At 36.1% G+C, this 15,812-nt stretch overlaps 2 pseudogenes; one reads left to right on the top strand and one right to left on the bottom strand.

The window, feature by feature from the left end:
* The first annotated feature begins 849 nt into the window (after positions 1-849).
* On the top strand, positions 850-5,202 carry LOC139823582 (uncharacterized; annotated as a pseudogene).
* A 1,278-nt stretch (positions 5,203-6,480) lies between these two features.
* Positions 6,481-14,304, bottom strand: LOC139823599 (uncharacterized; annotated as a pseudogene).
* Positions 14,305-15,812: the final 1,508 nt, after the last annotated feature.

The raw sequence follows: 15,812 nt of genomic DNA on the forward strand, positions 1-15,812 counted from the left end.
TTGCGAAAAGGATTTTTCCCAAATCCATTTTTATGAATCCAGTTTCATAATTCGAATTTTGTGTGAATCTGCTGAATTCCAATGATTTACAATACAGAGTGGATCGGCCGTCATATTGGATCACCATCCTGGATTTCGATCATCGCCATTTTGAATTTTGTTTCTTTGGGATCGGATTTGTCATATACAGTCCATAAACCACCCGCACAACCATTTTCAAGTAGATCCGGTCAATTGTCAGTAGTTTGCGGTGCGTAAATGCAGTTTCTGGCCACCATATTGGATTACCATCCCAAATTTCGATCACCCAGCTACTGATTCGTGGTCAACCTACTATTAACTCTAAAGGCCGAATCACACTACGGGTTGCAGGCTCGGTTGCGGTTGAGGTTACGGTTGAGTGTTGGAAATCAACCAATCAGAACGAAGCAGTTCACCGGCTAGGTTGCAGGTTATACGGGTTGCGGGCTCGGTTGCGGTTAAGATTACTACGGTTGAGTGTTGAAAACTAACCTAACAATGTCACAAATTAGTGAACTAATTATCTTGGAGCAAAAACGCAGAATTGCATCTGCGTGTCTGTTGCTTCTTGCATTAGCTGATAAAAAGTATATAGTCGTTCTGTGTGGACCAAGCCGTATTTGTTGCAAAGAAAGCATCGTGGTATGCATCATAACCTATTTCTGGAACTTGCGCTTGAAGATCCAAATCGATTTCGTAGGTAAGAGTTTATTGTGTAATTAATTAAAATATATACAAATATATTAAATAATCTTAAAAAAATAAACACAAAGATTAGTTTAACTTAAAAACAATAATAACTTGAATCATATTTACAGATGTCTGCGAATGAACATTGATGTCTTTCAATATCTTCTTGAAAGAATTGCACTTTTTATTGAAAAGAAGACAATACATTTAAGGGAAAGTATACCTCCTGCTGAGAGGCTCTCTGTCACCTTGCGTCATTTGGCTACTGGTATGATATCTTGTGCAAGTACAATATAATACATATTTCTTTTGTGAAATAATTAATTATGTTTTAATTTGCAGGAGAATCACAGGAATCACTTAGCCTACAGTTCAGAATTGGTCAAAGCACAATATCGTCAATAATAAGAGAAGTATGTGCAGCATTGATCAGTATTTTAAAAGATGAATTTCTCCGAATGCCAACATCTGCAGAAGAATGGAATATTGTTGCGAACGATTTTGGACAGAGATGGAATTTTCATCATTGCATCGGTGCAATGGATGGGAAACATGTGCGAATAGATCCTCCTCTTTCATCAGGATCAGCCTATTACAATTATAAAGATTTTTATAGTATTGTATTATTGGCTGTCGTCGATGCACAATTGAGATTTATATACATTGATCTAGGCACCAATGGGAGAATGAGTGATTCCTACTAGGGCTGGTGATTTGCTTCGAAGATTTTGATATTCGAAGCTTCGAAGCTTCAAAGTTCGAAGTTAAATTCGAACCTTCGAAGCTTCGAAGTTTCGAACAATATATTTGTGCGAATGTCGAATTCATTTAAAGGACGCTAAAAATATTGTAAAAAAAAAAGAATTAGTCAATATATATACTAAAAAAATGTGTAATTATTCCTAAATTACAATCTTGAAATATTATAACATGAATTATTACATATTTAAAATAGAAAAGTTTTAAATAAAAAATTAAGCCGTTCTTATTGAAACATGAAACGAGTTTTCGGAAATATTTCTCGTTCTGAAATTATCAAATAACGCATACTGCGATATTTGTCCTCAATATGTTATAGTTGTTTGAAATATATCTATCACTTAAAAGATTAATATTGCAATTGGTATTTATATATCTATCTTATTTAAAAAAATATATTTATCAAGAATAGATGTTGAGAGAGAGAGTTATTTATATTTGTTTATCGCAAAATTTGTATGTGTACATATATACACATGTATAGCGAGAATAGCGCGCGTTGGCTAATGTATAGTTTTTAAGAGTGGAGATCACTTTTAAACTTTCAAAAAATCAATTTTCTTAAAGGTTAAACATTTTATAATATTTTTAAAATAAAACGCTTGTTACAATTTGAAACATTTACCAAGTTACAATATTTTATTGCGTCAGAGATTCACTGAAACTTTAATTGCGTGTTTTTCGAAATATTTTCGAAAATTCATCAATTAGGTGTCCAACACATTTTGTTTTTAATCTATATAAAAATTGTTAAGACAATTAACAATTCGTTAACAAAATTATTTTTAAACTAAATATAAAATTAAAAAAAAACTAAAATAAAAATTAAATAAAACTAAATAAAACTAAATATTTTTTGTCAAAAAAATAAAAGTACATGGCTTTATTACTCTAATAAAATTTGTTTTGAAAAATAAAAACATTTGTCGAAACATTCTCAGAGGCCATGCAGCTCCGTTGTGGCGAAACGATATTGCCCGCAGTTGAAAAAAATTCGCTCTGACGCAACGGATGTCGCGGGAATACATAAATATTTCTTCGCCAACAGAGCCAACTGTGGAAATTTCTTTCATGTGATTTCCACCATTGAAGGGGATCCATATTAATATCAATTTGTGGCTCACAAAGATACAGTTGGATCTGCTGAGCTGCCGAAGTTAAATGCGTGTTTTCGGGCTTTTTAAAAAAAGATAGTCTAGTACGCTATTTGACAAGCTTTGTGACGATTCGGATCCTGTTGGAATAAGAGATGTTGTTTCTAGTTCAATCAGTTCTCTAATCGCGGTCCGTTGCAACATTGGTTCAGCCTGGAGATCTTTATGACGAGGATCTAAAAATGATGCTTTTTGACGAACTGATATATTTTCCTGTGACTCCATTTGGAAACGAATTGATAACGCCTCTGCTAACGTTTTTGATACGCCTTCAGTTCCACAAGAAAGATGATTAGCGAATTGTTTCCCATTTTCATCATTCCGTCATTGCTTCACAAGCTCTTGCAAAAAAACAAGAACAATTAGGCTTACCTCAACGAAAATTAATCCAAAGTGTTCGTACTCGATGGAATACAGATTTACTTATGGCTGAAAGACTTGTAGAGAATCGTAGCGCTATCACAGCTGTTCTTGGAGATCGAACCGTGACAACTCCTTTGCATGCTAAAAATTTAGAAATAAATGAAGATGAATGGAGTATGTTTGAAAATTTAATACCAGTTCTCAAACCTCTTGAAATTGCAACTACGGTACTATCCGGAGCTCCAGCATCAATGGTACGTCCAGTAATTCAAACTGTGATCGCTAATCATCTTTCTTGTGGAACTGAAGGCGTATCAAAAACGTTAGCAGAGGCGTTATCAATTCGTTTCCAAATGGAGTCACAGGAAAATATATCAGTTCGTCAAAAAGCATCATTTTTAGATCCTCGTCATAAAGATCTCCAGGCTGAACCAATGTTGCAACGGACCGCGATTAGAGAACTGATTGAACTAGAAGCAACATCTCTTATTCCAACAGGATCCGAATCGTCACAAAGCTTGTCAAATAGCGTACTAGACTATCTTTTTAAAAAGCCCGAAAACACGCATTTAACTTCGGCAGCTCAGCAGATCCAACTGTATCTTTGTGAGCCACAAATTGATATTAATATGGATCCCCTTCAATGGTGGAAATCACATGAAAAGAAATTTCCACAGTTGGCTCTGTTGGCGAAGAAATATTTATGTATTCCCGCGACATCCGTTGCGTCAGAGCGAATTTTTTCAACTGCGGGCAATATCGTTTCGCCACAACGGAGCTGCATGGCCTCTGAGAATGTTTCGACAAATGTTTTTATTTTTCAAAACAAATTTTTATTAGAGTAATAAAGCCATGTACTTTTATTTTTTTGACAAAAAATATTTAGTTTTATTTAGTTTTATTTAGTTTTTATTTTAGTTTTTTTTTAATTTTATATTTAGTTTAAAAATAATTTTGTTAACGAATTGTTAATTGTCTTAACAATTTTTATATAGATTAAAAACAAAATGTGTTGGACACCTAATTGATGAATTTTCGAAAATATTTCGAAAAAACACGCAATTAAAGTTTCAGTGAATCTCTGACGCAATAAAATATTGTAACTTGGTAAATGTTTCAAATTGTAACAAGCGTTTTATTTTAAAAATATTATAAAATGTTTAACCTTTAAGAAAATTGATTTTTTGAAAGTTTAAAAGTGATCTCCACTCTTAAAAAACTATACATTAGCCAACGCGCGCTATTCTCGCTATACATGTGTATATATGTACACATACAAATTTTGCGATAAACAAATATAAATAACTCTCTCTCTCAACATCTATTCTTGATAAATATATATTTTTTAAATAAGATAGATATATAAATACCAATTGCAATATTAATCTTTTAAGTGATAGATATATTTCAAACAACTATAACATATTGAGGACAAATATCGCAGTATGCGTTATTTGATAATTTCAGAACGAGAAATATTTCCGAAAACTCGTTTCATGTTTCAATAAGAACGGCATAATTTTTTATTTAAAACTTTTCTATTTTAAATATGTAATAATTCATGTTATAATATTTCAAGATTGTAATTTAGGAATAATTACACATTTTTTTAGTATATATATTGACTAATTCTTTTTTTTTACAATATTTTTAGCGTCCTTTAAATGAATTCGACATTCGCACAAATATATTGTTCGAAACTTCGAAGCTTCGAAGTTAACTTCGAACTTCGAAGCTTCGAAGGTTCGAATTTAACTTCAAACTTCGAAGCTTCGAAGCTTCGAAGCTTCGAAGGTTCGAAGTTGTCAAAAGTAACAGCCCTAATTCCTACATATGGAATAAATGTAGCCTGAAATCTCATTTGTACAGCAATAATTTTCCTTTGCCTCAACCATCTCCACTTCCTGGATGTGTCACCAATTTTTCATATGTATTGGTTGGTGATGAGATTTTTCCTCTGACAACAAAATTACTTATTCCATATCCAAAAGATCAATGTCGCAATCGGTTAGACAGGAGAATTTTTAATTACAGGTATGATCTAAATCTTCATATTATGAATCCCAGTTATGAATTGGATGAAAATTGACACATTATAGATATTAATGTTAATCAGAGATGTCAATATAATTATGTGCTACATTATTTTGATAGACTGTCACGTGCCAGACGTTGTTCAGAAAATGCATTTAGTGTGCTGGGTGCAAGGTTTTAGATTTTTCGGACAGCTATGAGATACGATCCTGATGAAGCAATTCGAATCACAATGACTTGCTGCTGTCTCCATAATATGTTACGTAGTCAACCTACAAGTTGTGCCATGTATACTCCAACAGAATTCCTCGATGAAGAAAATGTTTTAACGGGTCACATGAGACTTGGTGAATGGAGACAAGAATCAGCAAATGGCTTAGCACAATTGTGCCATCAAGGTGGAAACCGCCATGCAACTGATGCCTGCGTTCTTCGAAACACTTGGAGTGCATATTTTAATGGACCTGGGGCTGTACCGTGGCAAGAGAGAATGGTACTCAGTCAAAACGCATAATAAATATACAGAAAATTTACAAGAAAAAAAAATTTTTATACAATATATTAAAACTCAAGGCAAGAAAAGAAACAAAGAGCTATAATAAAGAAAAATAATGTTTGCTGTACATAACATTTTTTATTGTTACTTAGATCATACCTAAACCTAAACACCTTTTATTATGTAAAGCTGACAGATTGTCAATGACAATTTACGGAAATTCTATGTACTATTATAAAATAAATAAAATAAAGAATTTTTGCATATACGTCCTATTTCTTTTAACTTAACACAAAATAAAAAAGTATATCTTATGGATTAAATGATAATTATAAAATAAACAATGTTTTATTAATATTGCGATGAAATGTTATTAGAAAAATTAATACTTGCTTATCTTATTGATTGAACCTTTAAAATGAATAATTAATAATCCACAATTAAATATGCATTATATGACTAATAGAAAACAAAAAAATACTTTTATTTGATCATTTGGTATCACTATACTTGTCAAATTCGTTAAGTTATCATAAGTGCTTGAAAATTGCACAGTAAAAATACTTAGTTTATTTCTAAATAAAAAATGTAAATTAGACGACGCACTAGGTTTAACACATTAGTACTAATAATACATGCATATACTACTATAGAAAATTTATCTTAATTGTCATCACAGTTACTCTCAATTTATCCAAATATAAATATAAAAAATTGTTAAACTGAAAAACTGAAGAATATTTATTACAAGAATCTGTACGTAGTATAAAATTATATGTAACTGTAACAACATTTATAGCAAATGTTAATATTTTAAGTATAGAATTTATGTTGAGATCATAGACTTTTCAAATAAAAAAATTAGTATTCCACTTTGAGATATATGTGATATAATATTTAATAAATCGTTTAAACTAAAAATATAAAAAATAAAATGTTTTGTTTTTTGTTGTGTTTGTTGTCTTAACTAGCAGTAAATAGCACTTTCATTATTTCTTGCTCCAAGAGTTTTCTACGTTGAGGAGACATTTCCCTCAATTTAGCTCCTACGTAAGCTGTAAAATGATCAATAGCATCCTGAGCAGATCGATCAGAAGACTGAGGAAGAAGTATTGGCTGTGAGGTCATCTGTTTGATTGCATCAACAGCTTCTTCCATAGTTAAACCACTTTTTTGCTTCTTACATGCCCTTCTTTTCGTATAAAGTGGTTCATTTCCTGTGTGTTTCCTCCACTCACAACATGGGCAGAAGCAGGATTTTCAGGCGTTTTAATTAAAAGAGGTTGAGAAGTTGATAAGGGAATAGTTGAAGATTCTGACATAGATGACGTATTGTGACTTGGAATAACTTCTTGTAATTCAGAAGAGTTCTGCGAAGAATCGGTATATATTTGGCTGTCTTCAAGGGTTGATGTTAATGTCTAAAAGATTCAAAAACAAAAAATAATGATCAATTTAGTTGTGTTATATTAAATAAATGATAACTTATAATTTAATAACTAACTTATAAATTATAACTAACTATAATACCTTCGAAGTTGCATCAAAATAAATTTGCATTGCTGTATCTTCAGTATCACAAGGTATTTCCAGAGATGGAACATTTAAACTCCGAACACTATCACTGGAATCCTGGCAATCTTTTTCATTCTGAGATTGAGACTGAGGTGATAGATGTGGTACTATAAGTACATATGGTGATAAATTAGATGTACTTTGTGCACTGGACATTGTCTTTTTTAAAAATTGAAGCTTTGTGTAAAGAGGCCATCTCGGCTTAAAAATTTCTTCAACGCCACTACCACTTCTCTTTGAGTCTCGTACTTTTCTATCATTGTCAAGAAATGTGCCCCTCATATTGTTCCACCGTTTTTTCACATGTTCAGCTATGAGAAAAAAAAAAAATAATATAAAATATGTTTTTGCATATTATTTGCTAAATGGTAAAAGACATAAATCAATTATACATTACAATTCCAAGATGCTTAAAGAGAAATTTGAAATTTTTACCTATTCTATTACTAATAAATGTTATTTAATATGCGTCGTTATGTGAATTATAATTACGCAAGCTAATACTAATATCTAGCTGATAATACATGTCAAAAATTAGAAAAACTATTTTACTTACTTGTATATGGTGCACCCATTCTTTGGCTAATCTCTTCCCATTGTATTTCTTTTAAATCATTTCTACGATAATTATTCTGCGTGACATCCCATAAAATTGTTCTTACTTTCACTAAATCTATTAGTAATTGCTCGGCCTCATTAGTCCATATATCTATTTTGGGAGGCATTTTGATACAGATAAGAAGAATCACAGCTATATAGTATACAATAACTAACCCGCCACACGAATATGTACAGTCGGATTCTCGCAGCCTATACAGTTGCAATCGCAAGGTTGAAAAATAGGCTCACGTCTAAATTATAACCTGCAACCTAGCCGTCGAACTGCTTTGTTCTGATTGGTTGGTTTTCAACACTCAACTGTAACCTCAACCGCAACCAAGCCCGCAACAGTGGCGCAACACGTGGCGCGACCTGCAACCTAGCCGGCAAACTGCTTTGTTCTGATTGGTTGATTTCCAACACTCAACCGTAACCTCAACCGCAACCGAGCCTGCAACCCGTAGTGTGATTCGGCCTTAACACAGGTCATTTTAGAGCTGTTTTAATCACAATTTTCTTCGTTTTCTAATAGTTTCATTGAAGCCGTTAATGGATTTCAGATGTTTTGGTCGCCATTTTGGTACCGCCACATTGAATTCTGCAAAGTTGCACACGGCTTTCGATAGCTCTTAAGGTACAATTTCACGGAGCAAAGAAAAGCCAGCGTTTTACCCCCACTCCATCAATTTTCGTCAAGGTGGCGTTACGGCGTTGCTTAGCTAAAAAGTTCAACACGGTTGAACTTTTAGCGAAGCAACGCCGAACGCCGAAAACACGTGGTGACACAGAGAGAAATAAGTACACGTGGTGACACAGAAAGAACGAAGTTAAAAAGTTATAAGAAAGAAGTTAAATAATTATAAGTATGGCTGAAGGGACGGATAATTTTACATCGCCAGAAAATACAAACGAAGTTAGTATCTATATATTATACAGTACTAAGCATACTTATAGGTTAGGTTGCTTTTTATTTCTTATTTATTTAAGTAATATAAATTTATTTGTTATATTGTGTTAATTTGTATTTGTTATATTGTAGGAAACTCTATTTGTACACCTGTGACATATGTGAAAATGTCATTCATAAAAATGAAGTAGATTTGCATCCTTGCTTTGAGGGATTTACTGGAACGCAAGAACAAGCTGCTCTTCTAGATACAGGGGCTGCATTGTTATCGAAATTGATGGGCCTTGTAAATCATACTATACATTTAATTTATCAAGAGAAGATGGTGGCCGTTGCGCAATCTTGAAATTGGTATATGTATCTATATTGGTATATGTATCTATATCACGCTCGTGTATATTATCGTATCTCATGTTATAGATTTTAATTTTATTTTCATTTAACAACAGCATATTATTTGTAGATTTATTAAAAATTATACGCATTGCAAATAATTTTTTTCTATTGATCACTAATTGTAATGTAATACAATAAAAATAGAAAATTTATATACAAAATAACTTATTATATCCAATATGTCCTAGCTTGGATAATAGAAATTGAAACTGCGATCAGCCTTCCGCTATAATACATCCATAAAGTAAAATAATCGTTCTGCTTTTTAGCTTAAAAAAATGCATTTCTAGATGTTTTATTAATTTTTAAGAACATACTACACACACACACACACACACATAGGTATATATATATATATATATATATAACTTTTTGGTCGCAACAAACGGATATGAAACAACCCGGATTGGATTCCATCCATTTGAAAACTGAATATCTATTACCAGGAAATATACATTATAAGTATAATTATTAATGTATTTCCTATTTCAAATAGAAAAGACACACACATTTATTTACATACATCTTTCATATTGCCACGGCACTGCTCCCTCGTTATTAAAATAACGACAAAATTCATTTCGAATTTCTATGCATTGTCAGGCACTCATGTTCGATCCACAGTTTGAGATGTCTCTGAATGCGCATCCATCTTCCATGATGACACGCCAAGACCCTGGTCTGAAGCCATTTGGACAGTGCGGATCATCGACATCGATCAAACCCGGAGGCACATATGCGTTCTCATCAATGTCCTGCCGGCGAAGCCAATTATGCAAACAAACAGTTGTTTGAACCATTAACTTTGCGTTATCAGGACTGGCAATAATTGGTTTTCTGTATACTCTCCATTGACTGGCGAGTATACCAAATACGTTTTCTATTATTCGTCTCGCACGACTCAGACGGTAATTGTACATTTCTTGCTCTGGTGTCAGTCTTTTACCTGGATACGGACGAAGCAAGTATGGCTTCAAAGGAAAGGCTTCATCTCCCACAAGACAGTATGGTAAAATTGGTCCTCCTTCTCCAAGCGCTGCTGGTTGTGGAATATTCATTCTACCTTTTTCGAACGCTTTCCCCATAGCACTTTCTTTGAAGACGCCACCATCACTTCGTCGTCCGTATGCCCCGATATCCACAAAACGTATTATATAATTTGCATCGCAGATAGCCATGAAAACTATGCTGTGACTGTGTTTATAATTATAAAACGCTGATCCAGCATTTTTGGGACACTAAAAGTAAGAATTGTTATTTTAAATTGTACTTCTTATTAAATTATATCGTATACCAACAATGATTTTACGTACTTGAATGGTGACGTGCTTGCCATCAATGGCTCCAATGCAATGAACGAAATTCCATCTTTCGATAAAATCATTGGCGATATCCACCCAGTCTCCTTCTTCCAGTCGACCCGAAAGAACTAAAGGGCATAAAACGTCCCATATTGCTTTGCAGGTTTTATGGATGATATTACCCGCTGTTGTCACTCCCACGAGATATTGGTAGGACATCGATATCATGGAGTCCCCGGAAGCAAGATATCTATAATATTTAATATATAATATACCAATATTCACGCATTAAGAAAAAATGTATAACGTTGTTACGTTTATACACTACAAAAAACACTAAATTAAAAATTAAATTGGATCAAGCAAAACAAACCTCAATGTTAATGCCAACCGTTCAGCTGGTGAGATACTTGTCGAATGACGTCCTGCTTTTGCAATCTTGGTCCAACCATGCCCAACAATTCTTCCAATTGAGTTGCGGTCATCCGAAAATAATTGTGGAAACGTATGTCCTCCAATATTAACTTCGGGACCGACGCAAAGAAAAAACTATGTACATCACAATTTTCAAAAATGGGTGCTACCCAAAACCTTTTCTTCGTGTATTTCTTTTCTTTTTCATTAAATATATAGCTGTAGCTGTAGCGGCTATGCGTCGTCTCCTTACAACCTCTGCTGCAACTGCAGCTGCCACTGTACGTCTATAATATTCAACGTACGCGATGTACTGTCTATAATAATTGGAGTACTCCATTTTTATTATACACAGTTCTTCTTCTTGTCGGTTAAGTAGCGTTAGCTCAGCGTTTAAATGCTACTTTGCATTGCGTGGAGTGGGGGTAATACGCCAGCTTTTCTTCGCTCCATGAAAATGATAGGGGCGATAGCGTTAGCTGTTCTACGCTGGCTTTACAGTGAGGTGGAGTGGGGATAAATGCCAGCTTTTCTTCGCTCCATGAAAATGATAGGAGCGATAGCGTTAGCTGTTCTACGCTGGCTTTACAGTGAGGTGGAGTGGGGATAAACGCTGGCTTTTCTTCGCTCGCATGAAATTTCAGCTTTACTCATAGCTACCTCTAGGCGCAAGGTAGTTTTTCTGCGATGAAAACAATTATGGGCAGGCCGGTGACCCGGTTGACAAATTTTGCCCCCTATATATATGAGAGTCTCTGTCAAATCAGACACCCCCCTGCCCAAAAATTGGGGTCATCTGGAAAATTCATTCGGGGCTCATTTTATAGCTATACATATGTAGTTTTAGTTGAGCTGTGGTCTTTCGAAAAATCAACATGGCGGACCCCAATATGGTGGCCGAAATCTGCGGGTAACGAGGTATGTACGACAAATGAAATCGTTACTTGGAACTTATAAAACAGTTTTGACTGTCATAGAAATATGTGTTAATGGGTTTATTTAGTAGTTAGCATTGAATCTATGGAAAAAAATAAATTTTTTAAAATTAATAGATTGTATGTAATAAAAGATTGTAGGGACACAAAATGTTTTATTTTTTAAAAGGCCACAGCTCAAATAAAACTACATATGTATAGCTATAAAATGAGCCCCGAATGAATTTTCCAGATGACCCCAATTTTTGGACGAGGGGGTGTCTGATTTGACAGAGAATGCCCCATATACATATAAATGCGAGTCGTAGGTCGTGAGTCGTAGAAAATGGACCAATCACAATCGAATTTGAGGAGAATAATCGACTGTGATTGGTCAATTCTTACGACTCACGACTTTACGACTCGCATTGTAGACCTAGCATAAGTTCCATTGAAATTTAATCAATCAGAATAAAGGAAACTAACTTCAAGTTTAGTAAACTTTGTTCTAATTAGTCAAATTTTAATCCAATCTCAATCCCAATTCGTAGTCTGATCACGGCTTAACGCGAATCGCATAACCAATCAAAGACGTTCCGCGTTTTTTCTGTTACGCGGAACTGAATGTCTTTAATGCACATGATACATACATAAAACGTAGCGTATCGCGTTTAACCAATAATATTTTTCTGTTAAAACGTTCCAATAGAAATACTAAAGCGTCGTCTACAATAGCCGTAAGCGTATGGAGTAAGATGTAAGCAGTAAGCTATTGACTAATGGGATTTTTACAATTCAAAAATAAGTGACTATGGTTGGTCAATAGCTTACTGCTTACATCTTATTACATACGCTTACAACTATTGTAGACGACATTTATGCTAGGTCTACAATGGGAGTCGCAAAGTCGCGAGTCGCAAGAATTGACAGTCGATTATTCTCCTCAAATTCGATTGTGATTGGTCAATCCTTGCGACTCACGATTTTACGACTCGCAGACTTAGCATTAGATGTTACAGTTGATTGGTTACGCAAATATTTATTACGTAAATTTTGTCACGATGAAATCAGAATATCACGTAACGTACGTGATACGTTTAGGCTGGAGTCCCATGGCAGGTATTTTCCGCGTAACGCGTAACCGCGTAACCAATCACAAGCGTTTCGCATTTTCTGTTACGCATATGCACGCTTCTTATTGCTTACGCGGTTAAGGTCTATCCAGAAAAACTTGCATAGGTGCATAACCATATGCATAAAGAAACGGATTGGTCTATTTCCTTATGCACATGCATATGGACCAATCAATTCTCTTATGCTTATGTTTATGCGCTATGCAAGTTTTTCTGGATTGACCTTTACGCGTTAAGGCCATCGCACACAAAATTGCATTGGCTGCATAAGCATAGCGTAAGACCGCTGGACCAATGAGCATCTTATGTAAATTAATATGGCGGCTTTATGCTGGATGCTCATTGGTTTAGCGGTCTTATGCTATGCTTGTGCTAAGCTATGCATTTTGTGTGCGATGGCCTTTAAGGTGGAAGCACATAAAATTGCAGGAGCCATGAGCAGAATGCAGAAGCCATATGCGCATGCGCTATGGTGTCTGCATTCTGCCCATAGCTTCTAAATTTTCAATCTACATAAAAATACATAAGTGTTGCATATATTTAATGTTCTCTTATATGTATATTCTGTAATCTATGACTGTGGTACGTTATTGGTATGAGGATGCGCTCTATATATATTTTTTAGTTCTTGCTCTCTGAGTGGCGTGGCGCTTCCCGTCTATTTCACACTTTCGTTTATACCGTTGCGGCGAGTTCTTGTCACGTTCTTGCATTGAGAAATATATATCATTAATCAAGAAGTATCAGTTTCATCCTGTGTGAAAATCCGAACCCGTAGTTTATGTAGATTAATTTAGAAGCCATGGGCAGTGCAGACACCAAAGCGCATGCGCATATATGGCTTCTGCATTCTGCTCATGGCTCCTGCAATTTTATGTGCTTCCACCTTTAAAGTCTATCCAAACAAACTTGCATAGGTGCATAATAATATGCATAAAGAAACGGATTGGTCTATTTCCTTATGCACATGCATATGGACCAATCAATTCTCTTATGCTTATATTTATGCGCTATGCAAGTTTGTCTGGATTGACCTTTACGCGGAAAATACCTGCCATGGGACTCCAGCCTTAGGCTGAAGTCACATGGCATGTATTTTTCGCGTTACGCGTAACCGCGTAACCAATTAGAAGCGTTTTGCATTTTCGGTTACGCATATTCGCGCTTCTGATTGGTTACGCGGTTACGCGTTACGCGAAAAATATCAGTCCATGTGACCGCACCCTTAGGCTGGTTTCACATGGGGCGTAAGATGCGTATGCGTAACTTGGTCAGCCAATCAAATCGTCTCAGTATTTAATCGTATCATACGCGTATAGTAGCTGAAACCAGCCTTAGGGTGACGTCCCATGGCGCGTATCGCGATACGCGCGTATCGGGCGTACGAACTCAGCGACTACGATTGCGATTGCAATTTCGTCCCTTGATCAATGAGAAAGAAGCTGCTGGCAATTCGGGTATTTCTCATTGGTCAAGAGACGAAATCGCAATCGCAGTCGCGGCCGCGAGCCGCTAGTCTGATTTGGGCTTTAAGGCCTCACCCACATTTTTCCGTAACAGTAACAGTAAGGTTTTGATCTATCGCGTTGCTCGATTCAGCCGTCCGTAACCGTAACCGGCCGAATCGAGCAACGCAATTGGTCGAAAACTTATGGCTTAGGGTCGATTTCACCAACTACGGTTAGCTTAACCGACGGTTAAAGTTAGCAGCATTGACCAATAGAAAGCAGGGTGGATTCATTTCTATTGGTCAATTCTGCTAACTTTAACCGTCGGTTAAGCTAACCGTGGTTGGTGAAATTGTCCCTTAATCGACTGTTGTCCGTGCATACTGACATTGCAGCCGATGGCTAGGCGGGGCCCAGTCATTACCGGCATTGAGCCGCCATTGCCAATACCAGTGGCGCTCCTGTCCAAGATGGCACGCATGGAGCACGGAGGACCGACAGTGGTGCTCCGCAAACACGACCTCATGATGGAGGTGCAGCACACGCGAATGTGTATGCGCATCACCACCGCCGAGGACTAGAGTCCTAGATAATAGAGAAGCGACATTGAAGGGAATGGTCTGATTGGCTAACTAAATCACGTGATCCAGCGTCATTTTGTTTCTCCCTTATGGTTAAATAAGTAAGGTTAATGCACGTTAGAGTCCTGCTGCACGTGAGACAGCGCGAGACATTATGGTTCTGTGAAAGGCCCCTGAGGCCCTGATTCTTCGGATCCTACCGTGATATAGGACATCCTCAAGACAAAGTGGCCACCAGAGATAGGAGACAGGTACACGGAAGAGAAGGAAGCCAAAATCATAGAAAACACGTCGTCGTCGCAGCCTGATAACGTGGCCGCGAGTTACAAGAAGACCAAGAGCAAGACGTCCGGCAGGAAGAAAGACGTAAAGATCAAGGTGGGCGAGCAAATGTCAGATACTGATCTGGTGGATCCTTTGCCGGAGAAGTTACGCTCGACAGTGAACGCCAGACTGAAAAACGATCTAATCGTGTGCGCGGTGATCGGCACCCTGTCTTTCGGAATTCATCGTACGACGGTGTTCACCGCTCTGCAACCGGAGCTCAATCCGGTACTGTGGAGTATCGTGAGTTGCCTGGGCTTTCTCCTGTACTACATCGTGCCGCAGCTGCGCAAGCAGCTGCCTTGGCTGTGCCTTTCGAGACCGGTACTATGTAGTCATGAGCACGCGCAATTCGAGATACGAGAGCCGGTGAGGATCATATGGTTTGAGAAGGTCTACGTGGGCCTGTGCTTTCTCGAGCGGAACGTGCTCTATTCGGTCGTTTTTCTGCGTATTCTCTTATTAATTATGACAAGTACTCTCATGTATATAAATCTTTATTAAATATAAATTCTACTTATTGAAAGGAATATTAAACTTTATTGTTTTTTTATGAGAAACATTCTTTTTTTCTCTTAAGGATGAAGTGCTGTGTACATACATGTACAAATATTTATAAAAGTAAGAGACGGAAGGTAGGAGACGAGAACAACAACGAAACTCGTTATGTTTCATCGTTTTCCTAGAAATGAAGGACAGAAA

Source organism: Temnothorax longispinosus, unplaced genomic scaffold, assembly GCF_030848805.1.
Source record: "Temnothorax longispinosus isolate EJ_2023e unplaced genomic scaffold, Tlon_JGU_v1 HiC_scaffold_14, whole genome shotgun sequence".
NCBI lineage: Eukaryota > Metazoa > Arthropoda > Insecta > Hymenoptera > Formicidae > Temnothorax > Temnothorax longispinosus.